We start from the raw sequence: 15,505 nt of genomic DNA on the forward strand, positions 1-15,505 counted from the left end.
ATGACGACACACATACGTCACCGATCCAATAACTCCCCTTCTTTGGCTACCTTTCCCCCCCCTCCTCTCCTCGCGCCAGCCAATCAATGCAAGAAGGGAAAGATGGGCGGGACCAAACTCAAAATCGATTCGCTAAATTTGACCCACGTGCGTCTCCGTTAACAGCCTCTTTTTCCTCCCTCCTTTTTTTTACGTTTCGGTCCTCCCCATGGACTGGTTCGCGCTCTCTTCGGCCCCGCCCCTTCCCCTAGAGGCCCCGCCCCCCGCGCTCGTGAATCAGCTGATCTCGCCGTAGCGGCGGTGGCTACGGCGGCTAAGAGGACAGCGGCGGAGAGGTGAGGGAAGCAGCGCTGCTGCCGCTGCTGCACCGGCCGGCGGAGCCTGGCCGGGCCTGCGTGGTATCTGAGGGCGGGGGTGGCGGAGCGCCTTGGAGCGAGAAAGTAGGGCGCTGGGGCGAGCCTCGGCGGGCCCTGTCCGGCGCTGGGGCCGGAGGGCGGCCGAGAGGGCCGGAGCAGCGTCCGGCGCCACCGCAGCGTCTCCGGGACCTCTCCTGTCGGGGAGGGGCCTCGCGGGCGCCGCAGGAGTCCCGGCCCGGAGAGCGTCCCGCCAGCTTGGTTTCCCGCCGCCGGGCCCTGCCTCCATCGGGGCGCGGAGCTGCCCTCGCGCCTCTCCGCGGCTCCCCTCCCCCCGCCCCGCTTCTGGGGAGCTGCTGGCCCCCCGCCTTCTCTCCGGCGCGCTTTCTGTCTGTAGCTGTTCTCTTCTGCTTTACCTGCGGGATTTCTCCTCCCCCTCAGCCACGCGGAGTCCCCTCCTCGCAGCCGACCTTCGGCTCAGGGGTAGGTAGCCGATCTGCGCCTCCGCGGGCGGCGGGCTCGACTGAGGTCCGAGGGTCAGCGGGGGTCGCCGAACGAAGCCTGCCTTTAACTGGGGGAACTTTGTGCAAAATTGGCGTCTTGTGGGGTGGGGGGGGAGAAAACAGAAAGAAAAAAAAAGCCTTAGGGGAAATACTTCTCCCCCCCCCCCCGAATTTTTCTCATCTTGTACGAGGAAAAGTCCTCTTACTAAATGAAGATGGATGTCCAGAGAGTCTCGTCAGTAATAAGATCGCCTTTGAGAAATGGTTTAGCCAGAGGTGTAGTTAGTTAAACGCAGCCGTGATTGATTTTGGAATGACTAAAAAGACCTGAAGCCTAAGTAGCGAAGTATTTTGCTCGAGGATTAGGATGAGGAAGGGAATGACAGCACCTAAGCACAAATCCTGATCTTGTTTCCACAGCATCTATTTGGTAACTTTTCTGCAGTAAAGTTTGTGAATGTTTATTTTGAATAGTTAGAAAAGTTTGCCTGGATTTCTCCTAACTTAAACATAAGGTTTTGGCTTCGTATTTCTGATCACTTAAGTTCTGTTTCTTTGTATGTACATCTTGTCTTTTAAACTATAAATTCTCAGAGGGCAAGGACCGTATCTTTATGCTTATGTCTCTGGCAACATTTTTCATATAAAGCATAATCAATAAATCTTAAATATTAAAATTTAACAGATATCTATTTGTTGAATGAAATCTTCTGGAACTAGGAAAAAAAACACTGTAAATCTTTTTTTTTCCCCTTTTGTCACAAACTGTTCTGGTTTCAATTTGCGTATCTTGGGTTTACTGGTGCAATCTCTGCACATTGATATAATGCACAACCTTCACTTTCAGCGTTTGTTTTTGTTTATTGTTTTATTCTGGGGATGGCAAACCATTAGTTTGGAATTGATAAGACTCAGATTCTTATCTTCAGATAAGATTCAGATTCTTCTGACAATTAGCAACATGATCCTGAGCAGATCAGTTAACTATTATGTCTCAGGTAATTATTTATAGAGGTAGTTGGTTCCCACCACTGATAAAAATCACAACTCCTTTGCATAATTTTTTGTAAATTAGGTTAGAATTAACTTTTTTCAGAAATTTTACTGTTGCATTACATAGAGTCTCAAGGACTTAAGTTTCCTTTATCTCTAATATCTCCAGACTATAACTAATTTCTTTATGGTCCAAATAGAAGGGACTAAATTTTTTGTGAGAAGCTTGTTTACTTCATCTTCCATTTCAAGACTGGATGACTTTGTAATTCATTTTTCTCAGCAATTGGGACTTAGTTGTATATAAAATTTGTTTTTGTTTTTTTAGGGGATGCTTATTCTTTTCATCAGGATTCTTTGAGAAACTTTAGTAGGTTTTGTAGCAAAAATTCTAATGCTGCCCATATTAGAACCAGCTAAGTATTGCTGAGGATAGAGAGATGGATTTGGAGTCTGGAAGATCTGAATTAAGAATTTGCTTCAGACTCTAGCTAGGTGCCTGGACAAGTCACTTAATCTTGCAGATGCCTCAAATTATTCATATGTAAAATGGAGATAACATTTATAAACTTTTGCAAATCTTAAAGTGCTAGCTATTATTACTTAAATTTCTTTAATTAGTATATCAAACCTAAGGACATGCAAAACTTGGAATTTTATAGCACAGTAAGAAAATGTAGGTCTCACAAGTGGAGAATTTTCTAATAGTAGATTGACTAGTATAACATCTGATTGATTCCTTTCCATAATATAGAGTTAAGCCGTCAGGTCCTAAATCAGTCTGGAAAGACTTAAAGTGCTACCTTAGTGATGTACCATATATTATCCAAAGATCAGCCTAACTAAATTCAGAGAGGCTCATTGCCAGAACTGTAGTTTAGGAAAATCACTTTGACTACTGAATGTAGGATGAATTGGATTGTGTGTAGAAACTTAAGATAGGGAGACCAGTTAGAAAGTTACTGCACTAATGTAAGTATGAAATGATAAGGGCCTTAATTAAATGGCTGTGTAAGTGGAGAGAAGAAAATGTATTTTGTGGGAAAAGAAAAAAAATGAACTGATTTTGTAGGTGGGGTGAATGAGAGTAAAGAATCAAGGATGACATCAACAGTTAATAGGGAAGTTTGGAAGAGGGGAAAGTTTGGACAAAATATAGGATTCTGTTTTGTACTTGGTGAATTTGTGATACTTCAAGACTTCCTGTTGAAAATTCAGTTGATGATTCAGACCTAGAGCTCAGATAAGATTACTATGACTAGATCTGTGGAAGTTGAAGAGATTATCAAATGAGAAAGTATGTGAAAGAAAGTCCTTAACAGCTTCAGGGGACTTTGGTTCTTAGATGTGACATGGATCCAGATCCAGAAAAAGAGATAGAGATGTCTTTAGAGGGATAAGAAAACCAAGAGAGTCATGAAAACTCAGGATCTTCAAGAAGCAGGAGGCAGTTAATAGCATCAAATGATGCAAAAAACTTTAAAAAAAAAAGATTGAGAAGAAACATTTAGATTTAGCAAGTAAAAGATCCTTGGTATCTTTGGAGAAAGCAGTTTTGGTTGGCTCATGAGGTGGAAGAGTATTTAGAAGAGAGAGAAGAGGTATATTCATTTTAGACCACTTTCAAGAAGTTTACTTTTAAAGAGGAGAGTTATAGCATCATAGCTTGCCCAATAGGATAGGATCAAGTGAAGAAGGGAGAGACCTGGGCATATTTGTAGCTAACCGGGAATAAACCAGTAGATAGGGAAAGATTTAAGATTAAAGTGTGAGAATGATGGTGGAGGCAGGCTTCTAGAGACGACAGGAAAGAGATAGGATCAAAGGTCATTGTAGAGGAGTTGACCTTAGCAAACAAGAGTCACATCATCATCAAACTGGAGTAAGAAAGAGGTAATAGGAGATGATCCTAGAAGGCATGAGTTGAGGAGAAAAGAGAAGTTCCTGGGGATACCTCAGGTGTTTTTTTTTTTGTTTGTTTGTTTTTGGTGAAATATAAGGAAAGTTCCTTTATAGAAGAATTGGAGAGAGTGGAAACCCATAAAGAAGGAAATAGAGCAATGTTTGAAATTAATGACAGATTCTGTTTCATAGATGTAAAGCGAATATAGATGGGTTTCTGGGTAAAGCATTCTGCATAAATTATCTCATTTGATTCTCACTATAAACCTGTAGGGTGAATATTGATATTATGATTAACCCTATTATACAGAGAAGGAAATTGTGTTAGCTTAAGCGACTTGCTTTCGGTCACCCAAATGTTGTTTGCCCTTCATTTTTGAAGAGGGTTAATTTCTTGACTTGGGTGTGAATTGGATTTAAGTGAAGAAGAAATGCACAATTGTCAGTCTGTCTGTCTTGCAAGAAGTCCTGTGGCAAGACTAACTTCTACTGATCCGTTAGTGTTTCACTTTATTCTCACAAGTTATAATACCTTTTTATTTTATACAGTATCCTTTTGATAAGAGATAATTAATAGAAGTAGAAATGAAATTTAGGTTTCTAACTAATTTCAGAGCACTTCCATCCAATTCAGTCTCCATTCTTGTTAAGAATAGAACTCGAAAGAATATCAATTTTAGTCAGTAAGCAATTAATATTTATTATAACATGCCAGACATTGTACTAAACATGAGGGATACAAAGAAAGAGGAAAATAGCCCCTGTTTTCAAGGTCCTTACTCTTTACACTATGGAAGACAGCATGTGAATAAGTAGTTTTGTACGTGTTTGTGTGTGTGTGTGTGTGTCTCTCTCTATATATTCTTATATGCTTTTATCAAAAAGACTTTTTTGGCTAGGGAATGAAGATGGAGGGACTGGTGAGTATGAACAAATGAGGAAGGAAGATATTCTGTCTTCTACTACTTCTCAGAGAAATATTCTTTCCCATAGATTTTCTAAGGAATAGAGGCAAACCGGTTACTTAGGCAGTTTCGCTGCCTAAGTCTTTGATGCAGAACTTTTGGGAAAATCTTTCTTAAAAGATTGTAGGATAAATTTTTTAAAAATATAAGACCCTTGAGAAAGGCAAAAAAAAAAAAAATATTCCTGCACTCTTGGGAAATGCAAGAGTATAATAATCCTGTATTAAATTCAAATTTAAAATCTAATAAGCTAAATTATTAAGAATATTTTGAAAGAGATTGTAGTGGTTTAATATCCCAGAATCCAAATTATTGCATATCTATAAGGTATCACTTTTGTCTATGCAGAAAACATTGATTGTATCTAAGTGAAGATACAGCTTTAAAAGCGCATATTTACAGGATTTAATTTTTTTTTCTTTTACAAAATACACAGGTACTCATTTCTAGTTATTGTTTTAGATGTATCAACATTAAAAAGTAAACAGTTACAAATGTACATAATTGAGTAACATAGTAATTTTAAAAACAAATGTTTAAGATTTCATTGACTTAGTACAATGACAGTACAAATACAGTTACACTTCTATACATTAGTCATGTTTGAACATGCTTTTCTTATTCCATACCATCACGTCACCCCTACATTCTTATATGGTGGTAATTGTGTAACTTTTACCCTGCAACATTTTATACAACCCTTTCTAGTTGCTCTGTATCTGTCGTATTTATCATTTCTGAAATAATATTCCATGGTATTTATATACTTAAAAGGAAGTGAGTTGGCATAGTGGAAAGACTGCTGGACATTTATAGTTAGGAAAACCTGAATTTTGAATCTTGCCTCAGACCCTCACTAACTCTGTGACGTAGGTAACTCATCTAATCTTTCCATTCTCAGTTTCTTCATCTATAAAATGGCGTTAATAATAGCCTCAGAGTTTTTTATGATTCCATTCTTTCTCATCTCCAACATATTGCACCTTCTGTCATTACTGCTTTGGCTGATCTTCAATTTCTCCTTGTCAACTGGCTTCTTCTCTCCTGCCTACAAATGTGCTTATTTTTCACCATCTTTTAAAAAATTCTCACTTCATTCATCTCCAGTAATTATCATGTTATATCTTTCCTCCCTTTTGCCAATGCATACTTTGAGAAAGCTGTCCACAATAGGTGCCTCCACTTTCTTCCTACTCTCTTCCTAATTCTCTAGTCTGGTTTTTTACTTTATAAAATGAAACCTCTCTCCAAAGTTACTGGTGATTTTTTTTTTTTTTTTGCTACTTTTTTAAAAATTCATTTTGAATAAGAATTTCCATATACACAACATAGCACAAAAAGTGAATTCAATATGAAACTACAGGTCTCCACTTCATACTATTTGTATTTAAAAAAAAAAACTGTAATAAATACTACACATTTTCAAAACTGCCCTGCTTTTCTGTGTTTTCTTTTGTTCTCTGCAATATACTTTTTATTTTTACTTTCTTTCTTCCCCCTCCCCCCCATCCTAGAGAAGGCCACCTTATGATACTGAGAGAGAGAGAGAGTGTGTGTGTGTGTGTGTGTGTGTGTGTGTGTGGTGTGTATATACACTTATGTATGTATATACACCATACTATACATACTAATATTTGTCGGTTCTTTCTCTGGAGATAGTTAGCATATTCCTTCAGAGATCCTTTATTGTTGATTTTATTACTGTATTCAAAATAACTCTGTCATTCACAATTGTTCTTTGAACAGTATTGTTGTTACTGTTTATAATGTTCTCTTCGTTCTGCTAATTTCAGTTTTCATTAATTCATGCAAACCTTTCCTTGTTTTTCTAAAATCAACCTGCTAATTATTTCTTACAGTACGATAGTATTCCATCACAATCATTCCTCAACAGATGAGCATCCCTTCAGTTTTTAGTTCTTTGCTACCACACAAGAGAACTGCTATAAATATTTTAGAATATATAGATTTTCTTTTTTTCCTGACCACCGTGGCAAATAGACCTAATAATGGTATTGCTAGACCATAGGTCATACAGAGTTGTATAACTTTTTGGGCTTAATTCCAAATTGTGTTCTAGAACAGTTGGATCCATTCCCAATTCTATCAGTAGTATAACAGCGTCCCAATTTTTCCAACATTTGTCATTTTCCCCTTCTATCATTTTAGCCAATCTGATGTACATGAGATATCTCACAGTTGTCTTAATTTGCATTTCTATATTCAAAAATGATTTAGAGCATATTTACAAATATTTTATGTGTATAGTTTTGATTTCTTAATCAAATAACTGCCTTGTTCATCCTTTTGATCCCCTTTGATAGGGGGAATGACCCATATTCTTAAATATTTGACAAAATTCTTTATATTTAAGATATAAGACATCTGACAACCTATCTATAAAATTGTTTCCCCAGTTTGTTTTTCTTCTAATCTTGGCTACATTGGTTTTATTTGTACAAAAACTAATGTCATCAAGATTATCCATTTTACACTCAACAATGGTCCCCATCTCTTTTCTTTATAAATTCTATCCATAAATCTGATAGGTCAATGATCTCTTAATTGTCAAAACTAATAACCTTGTCTCATTTCGTATTCTCCTTGATCTCTTTGCAGCCTTGACATTATCAGGCATCCTGTGCTACTCTCTTCTCTCTAGGTTTTTGGAGCACTGCTCTTTCCTTGTCATTTTCCTCTCTCTCCAACCATTCTATCATAGTCTTTGCTGAATCTTTATTCCAGTCTCACCCATCAGCTGTGTTTCCCAAGACTGTCCTAGGACCTCTTCTTCTTTTCTATTTCACTTAACGATCTTGTTACCTCTCATGGATTGTTATTATTTCTATGCCAGTAATTTTCAGATCTATTTATCCAGTTCTAACTTTTCTCCTGACCACTTTCTAGTTTCCCATTTCCAACTGTCTATTGGACATGTCAAAGTGAATATCCTATAGGTGTCTTAAACATATCCATACCAATATTATTTTTTCTCAGAAACTCCCTTTCTAATTTGTTACCCTTTGACTGTTGGCTCTCTCTCTCTCTCTTTCCCTCTCCTCCCCTCTCCTCACATTTTTGTATATTGCATTTTAATTTACTATTTCTTCTAAAGCTATGAGGTTATTTGTTGAGGACATTATTAAGAGGATTTTATGCTTCAGGTAGGAGTTGGAACTAGTATCAAAAATTCTGTTCCCATAATTCTGAAGATTCATAAATTCCATAGAAGTGAATAATCTAGGATTATAGGTTTACAGTTACAGAATACCTAAGGTCATCTATTCCAGTTCCTTCATTTCAGATCCAGCTTAAGATCATACAAATACTTAAATCACTTTCCTGTAATATGAACCTATATTGTCATACTCTAATTTTTTTTCCATCTGTATTTTTTAATAGCTTTTTATTTACAAGATATATGCATGTGTATTTTTTCAGCATTGACAATTGCAAAACCTTTTGTTCCAATTTTTCCCCTCCTTCTCCCCACCCCTTCCCCCAGATGGCAGGTTGACCAATACATGTTAAATATGTTGAAGTATAAGTTAAATTCAATATATGTATACAAGTCCAAACAGTTATTTTGCTGTACAAAAAGAATCGGACTTTGAAATAGTGTACAATTAGCCTGTGAAGGAAATCAAAAATGCAGGCAGACAAAAATAGAGGGATTGGGAATCGATGTAGTGGTTCATAGTCATCTCCCAGAGTTCTTTCGCTGGGTGTGGCTGGTTCAGTCATTACTGCTCTATTGGAACTGAGTTGGTTGATCTCATTGCTGAGGATGGCCAGGTCCATCAGAATTGATCATCATACAGTATCGTTGTTGAAGTATATAATGATGTCCTCCTGGTCCTGCTCATTTCACTCAGCATCAGTTCATGTAAGTCTCTCTAGGCCTTTCTGAAATCATCCTGGTTGGTCATTTCTTACAGAACAATAATATTCCATAATATTCATATACCACAATTTATTCAGCCATTCTCCAGGTAATGGGAATCCACTCAGTTTCCAGTTTCTGGCCACTATAAAGAGGGCTGCCGCAAACATTCTTGCCCATACAGGTCCCTTTCCCTTCTTTAAGATCTCTTTGGGATAGGCCCAGTAGTAACAATGCTGTATCAAAGGGTATGCACAGTTGGGTAACTTTTTGAGCATAGTTCTAAATTGCTCTCCACAATGCCTGGATCATACTCCAAATCTGACAGTCTTTCCTCTATCTTGTTAAGGGAAAAAAAACACTCTTTGAGATGTGTGTGTTTTGTGTGTGTGTGTTTATGACATTTGATTGTAGATGAAACATAATAATATAAACTCAAGGGTTCTTAATCTATTTTTGTGTCATAGATCCCTTTGTCAGCCTAGTAAAACTATGGATCCATTCCCAGAATAATATTTTTAAACTCACAAAGGAATCAAATTAAATTGAAATAAATCTTCCCTATCCAAGTTCACAGACCCTTTGAAATCTATCAATGGACCCTCAGTTAAGAACTTTTACTTTATAATAGCTGCTTTGAGCATACCTTAGTATTAAACTGGCAAAAAATTGTATCTCTCTTATATTCTAATTATTCAACCATCAGAATAATAATAGTTTTCTATATGAAATAGAAATCAAAATGCCGTCATTTCTAGGCATTTAGACTTCATGGTTATAAGAAGTCCCTTGTAAAGGGCTGCTATGTTCAGAATTCCAACATAAGTTAAGTAGGTAGTCAAAATTCTGAAACTATAGTTTGCCTGTGATATGAGTGTTTAATCAAAAGTTTTTTGGAGAGAGACCATTCTTCCCTGGGATTCATTTCTGGCATTTATTTGATAAAGTAAAATATATTTTGCAACTAGAAAACAATATTAGCAGATTCTTGAATTATTTTGTTGTAAAAATAATTGTATTTTTTAAAATAACTTTTTATTGCCAGAACCCATGCCAGGTTATACAACATTATCCCTTGCACTCACTTCTGTTCCTTTTTTTTCCTCTCCCTCCCTCCACCCCCTCCCCCAGATGGCAAGCAGTCCTATACATGTTAAAGAGATTGCAGTATATCTTAGATACATATATATATACACACACACACACACACACACACACACATATACACAGAACTGAACAGTTCTCTTGTTGCTCAGGGAGAATTGGATTCAGAAGGTATAAATAACCCAGGAGGAAAAACAAAAATGCAAGCAGTTTACATTCATTTCCTAGTGTTCTTTCTTTGGGTGTAGCTGCTTCTGTCCATCCTTGATCAATAGAAACTGAGTTAGATCTTCTCTTTGTTGAAGAAATCCACTTCCATCAGAATACATCCTCATACAGTATCGTTGTTGAGGTATATAATGATCTCCTGGTTCTGCTCATTTCACTCAGCATCAGTCCATGTAAGTCTCACCAGTCCTCTCTGTATTCATCCTGCTGGTCATTTCTTACAGAACAATAATATTCTATAACATTCCTATACCACCATTTACTCAACCATTCTCCAATTGATGGACATCCATTCATTTTCCAGCTTCTAGCCACTACAAACAGGGCTGCCACAAACATTTTGGCACATACAGGTCACTTTCCCTTCTTTAGTATCCCTTTGGGGTATAAGCCCAGTAGAAACCCTGCTGGATCAAAGAGTATGCACAGTTTGATAACTTTTTGGGCATAGTGCCAAATTGCTCTCCAGAATGGCTGGATGTGTTCATATTTCCACCAACAATGTATCAGTGTCCCTGTTTTCCCACATCCCCTCTAACATTCCGCATTATCTTTCCCTATCATTCTAGTCAATATGACAGGTGTGTAATGGTATCTCAGAGTTGTCTTAATTTGCATTTCTCTGATTAATAATGATTTGGAGTATATTTTCATATGGCTAGAAATAGTTTTAATTTCTTTTGTCTGAGAATTGTCTGTTCATATCCTTTGACCATTTATCAATTGGAGAATGGCTTGATTTCTTATAAATTAGTCAATTCTCTATATATTTTGGAAATATCCAAAAATATTTTGTAAATATTTTGGGAAAAAGGCCTATATCAGAACCTTTGACTGTAAAAATGTTTTCCCAGTTTATTGTTTCCCTTCTAATCTTGTCTGCATTGGTTTTGTTTGTACAAAAACTTTTCAATTTGATATAATCAAAATTTTCTATTTTGTAGTCAATAGTGATTTCTAGTTCTTCTTTGGTAAAATAATTATATTTTAAGTTAATTGAATAAATCCTTACTCTAAGACTGTTTCAGAATTGTGTTTATAAATTGTTTGACCCATAGAAATTATAAGCTGTTTGAGGCTAAGGACCGTGTCTTATCTTCTTTGTTTCTCTATTTGGTACTTAAAACAGTGCTTTATATTTACTAACCATTTAGCAAATGTTAAATAAGTGAATATATTTTTTTATAAAAACAGCCTCATAAATGATTATTAGGTTTCCAGACCAGTTCACAAAGTCCATAATTTAAACCCAAACAACTGAAATGAATTAATACTAATATCTTTGAACCCTGTACCCTGCATCCCACTGAAGATTGAAATAGACTTCATTTTCTGGAAGATGATGATGGTTAGAGAAGAAGCATGGGCTTTTTTTCCCCATACATATTTTTATTTCCATACCTGGATTATAATTGTTCTTTTTCACCAATTTGTCTAATTGTTTTGAATTTGCTTTCTTGTGTCAAGCAGAATAAATCTGATTCTGTTCCATGTGACAGCCCTTCAGATACCTGAAGCTATCTTGTTCTCTTTTCTAAGTTTTTAACCAACATTTCCATTTTCTTCAAACAATATTTATTCATATGCCAAAAACTTGTCCCTAAATAATTTCATTTCCTTCCTTGGGGCACTCTTCAAATTATTATGGTTCCCCAAACCAAATATGGGACTAGAAATACCAATGTATGAAATTATAATATAAAAATTATATTCAATTTGATGACAAACCCCTCCAATTTAGGCAAGTCCTTTGACAACAGTCTTTTATGGACTCATATTCAGGAGATATAATATACTAAAATTTAGTGTGTTAAAATGTTGATAATTGGGTGAAATATTCAAATAATCCTGGAGACGGGAGTTAAGAGTGTATTTAATTTTATGTTTCCACTAAAGTTCTTTATCTAATGCTGTGGAAGTTGAAGGCAGTACCACAAGAGCATAAACATAAGAGAATATTTTGAGTACAGATTTGGTAGTTGACTGTGTTTGTCCTCCAAGGACCCAGCCTAGATTATTTTGGAGTAGCTTGTCAAAGAAAGATTGGCAGCCAGGTTTTTTGGCCATAACAATTCTGTATACTTGGGGATATACATTTGTAGAGAGATGATCACACTGGTCAACTCACAGACCCTTGAAATATTAAAGTTGGGGTTTTATTAAAATGAGCAATAAGGAAAAACAAAAACCAGAAAAATTTAACCAGGAAATTTGAACAGAAAGCATAGCAAAACGTGTTAATTTGGATAGCAGCTTTGGAAATTCAACTAGATGAATTATAGTTTTTGCAAATAATTATACCTTTTTTTTTGGTGGTAGTAATACTATATCTTGTTATCTTAATTATATACCTATGGAGAGAAAGGTCTATTACATTTAAAGTAAAGTTTTAAGTTTAAATGAATTAATTTTGGGGGAAACATGATGAGTGATTATATTGGTTTACTTTTTCATTTAGCATTTTTTTTTCAGCATAGTAGTAATCAAAAAGGGAAGCCAAATTTAAGTACAAAAAATTCCTATTTTCAGTGCACTACAAAGGAAGTAGGATGAATAGGCATAAAGACTAATGAATATAAGAAAAAGCTTTTTTAATTTTTATTTTTATAAGTAACAATCATATATACATAAATAGGAAGAGATTTCTGGAATGTATAGAGTTTGCTGGGACAACACTAAGTAAAATTATTTTTACCTAAAAAGGAATGTTTTATGTATAGTTAGATTTTGTTGGCAGTATGACCATCATTCCATTTGTGTGTCTCAGGAATGTATAATATGCCAAATTTTCAGACTATTTGGGAGAAATAACATATGTTAAGTATACTGAGCAAAGCTCCTGCTTAGTTATACTAAGAAAGGATAACAGAGAAGATCCATTACTTTTTTACTTTTCATCCTATTTATTCTCAGAAAATCAAGGATACCATAACACATTCTACTGGTTTCATGGCATCACTGGTGTCCATAACTATATCCCATCTTTACAGCTCTCGGCTCTTTGTGTAATATTCAGAACTATTGGAAGAAGAAATAGGGAAAAAAGAGTCCCCACCTTCAAAGAGCTTATATTTAATTGGGATTATGGGAAGGTATACATAGAAGTGTGTATACATAGAAGTGTAATAGAACATAAGACATTATGGGGCAAAGGGGAAACCTATGAAGTACATTAGCAGATTCTAAAGAAATTAGAGAATTACTTTCAATTTTGAAATGATTTTTGATTTTTGAATTCAAAGAGGGGTTAAGAGAAGTTCTTAATCTTTTTTGTAAAATAAACTTATCATTTAGGGAAGATTAGAAACTCCTACTTACAATAATGTTTATAAATGAATAAAACAAAATACACACAAAAATTCAAATATACTGAAATACAGTTATTAAAAAAAACTTATAAATTCATAGATCCCAGGTTAAGAATTCTTGCTATAGTTCAAGTTATACCTGTATAAAGATTCCCTTAGCATCATAATTAGTCATCATCTAGCCTTAGCTGGAATACCTCTAGTTAAGGAAGATCCATTACCTTCTGAGGTCATCTATATTACTTACAAATTGTTCTGCACACTTCTTACACATTCTCCTGGTTCAGGGCCAGGACAAATCTAAACCTTGTAGCCAGTAGCTTTTTCAAATGCTTGAAGATGGCATTCCTGTTCCTGCCCATCCCACTTTAATCTTCTCTTCAAGCTAAATGTTACTGATTCTTTCAGGTAATTCTTATATAGCACAATCTTGACTTTTTTTTTTTTTTATACCATCTAGAAGAGTTGTAGGACACAATAAAGTAGTAGATGACAAAATCAGTATCTAACCAAGCTCATGTAATATCATGTGTCAGAGTTATTTGTGTTTAAACTCTCCTGCTCAAGCTGGGATATCTTACATAACCTTTCCCCTAGGCAGCATATTTTAGATACTTTCTATTAGTGAAAAATGCCAACAATTTAGCTCCTCAATTTATCTATTTTGTGAGTTCAGATTTTTAAAATAGGCCCTGTAATATATTACTTACTTCCAAATTGTTAATTTTTTAAAAAGGCTTATTCAACACTTGAATTCCATCATGACTTTCTCTGGCAGTAGGTAGTATGCCTCATCACGAGACTTCTGGAATAATAGTTGGCTGGTCATTGATCAGAATTCCAAAGTTTTTGAGCAACTATTTGTCATTATAATATTTTATAGAGAGTAAACAGAGAATAGTAAGATAAGCCACATCCAGAGATTTATCTTCAAAACTGCCTTCTTCCCTTTACCCACTGTTCACCCATTATCACCCCATCTTGATGCAGCAGGCCTCCAGTGGCTTAGGGTGCTCTTAGTTTCCTTCTTTTGGCCCCAGGCATAGGTTCCTTCTTTATTTGGAATTTCACTTTGCCCATCTTTACTACTAAATGCAGCTTGTTATTACAATCACTTACCAGCTTCTAGGTTATTCTTCCTCATCTTTCAGAGTTCTAGTACTAGATCTCAGTCTTTATTTCGCTCTCAATCCCTGCTTTGAAACTGAGGACTTCAGTGTTTTGGTTGGTTTCAAAAATCCTTTCCTACAAATTTATCAATCTCCTAAATAGCCATGACATTCATATTTGCTTTATCTTAGCCATAAAGGGTCAGTTAAAAGATTAGTCTTTGTCTTCACTGTGATATCTAGATCTTTTCCCCTCTCCTTCCAGCCCTTCGCCTTTGGTTTGACCTCCCTTCATGGTGAACGAATGAATGAATGAATAAAGCATATTTTAAAAGGTTATTATGAGTAAAACATTGTACTAAGAACTGAGTATACACAGAAAATAGTTTATATTTTGATGAGGCAAACCATACATATGGAAGATTTCAACTGGAAATCAGATGAAAAGGTCCCATGACCCTTCAGGTTTAGCAGCAAAGGAGAAAGTAATGCTACTTTTTAAGTCTCAGTGCAAAGCCTTTTTCTGGGTCTTCAGCACCTGTATCTATATTGCCTGAAGAAGCAGCGGCCAAGATCCATCTATCCCTCCAGGGGTTGCTTCCCAGTATGGAGGCTACAGGCACTGAGCTGGAAGCTCTATTATTCCCAAAACTCTTGAGTGCAGGTTGCTAAGCTATCTCCATCAGAGTATGAGGGGAGATGTTAGTTAAGGGAGGGATGGTTTTGACTTGGCTAATAAATGCTACCTCCTGCTTCTCCACAGTAATGACTTCCCAAGATGGTGACTGTGAGGGCTGGACTAAAAGCAGGGCCATTGGTTATTTCCAGGGGTCCTGTGCTTATCTACCTCTGGATGGAAGCTGTTCAGTTGCTGCTGGTGTCAATGAGGAGGATGGGACCCTGAATGATTTCTGCTCTTGATAATGGTTATAGGGGTTGTGTACCATTTCTGAGCCTCCCAGACTGAGGGTACTAGGCCATTTCCACCAGAATCTGAAGAGAGATGGTAGCCACGTTCAGCCATATACTATATCAGGTAACCTTGAATCCCTTGCCCCTTTGCTTACTGCTAAATATGCTTTATGAAACTGCAACTCTTCATATAGGAGAAAGACGTACAATCTTGTTGACTTTGATCAGTACAAACTAATGTTATC

At 36.4% G+C, this 15,505-nt stretch overlaps 1 protein-coding gene across 4 annotated transcripts in view; it reads left to right on the top strand.

Moving 5' to 3' along the window:
• Positions 1-259: 259 nt before the first annotated feature.
• Positions 260-15,505, top strand: part of ALS2 (alsin Rho guanine nucleotide exchange factor ALS2) — an 80,490-nt gene continuing 65,244 nt past the window's right edge. For 2 of the 4 annotated variants that reach the window (XM_031958321.1, XM_031958322.1), the window contains exon 1: positions 272-836. The gene's annotated coding sequence lies outside the window, so the exon portion shown is untranslated. Of the gene's footprint in view, positions 837-15,505 lie in introns of all 4 variants that reach the window. The other 2 variants (XM_003766011.4, XM_023500697.2) reach the window with 2 other exon arrangements.

The sequence above is a fragment of the Sarcophilus harrisii genome, chromosome 3 (assembly GCF_902635505.1).
Source record: "Sarcophilus harrisii chromosome 3, mSarHar1.11, whole genome shotgun sequence".
Lineage (NCBI taxonomy): Eukaryota > Metazoa > Chordata > Mammalia > Dasyuromorphia > Dasyuridae > Sarcophilus > Sarcophilus harrisii.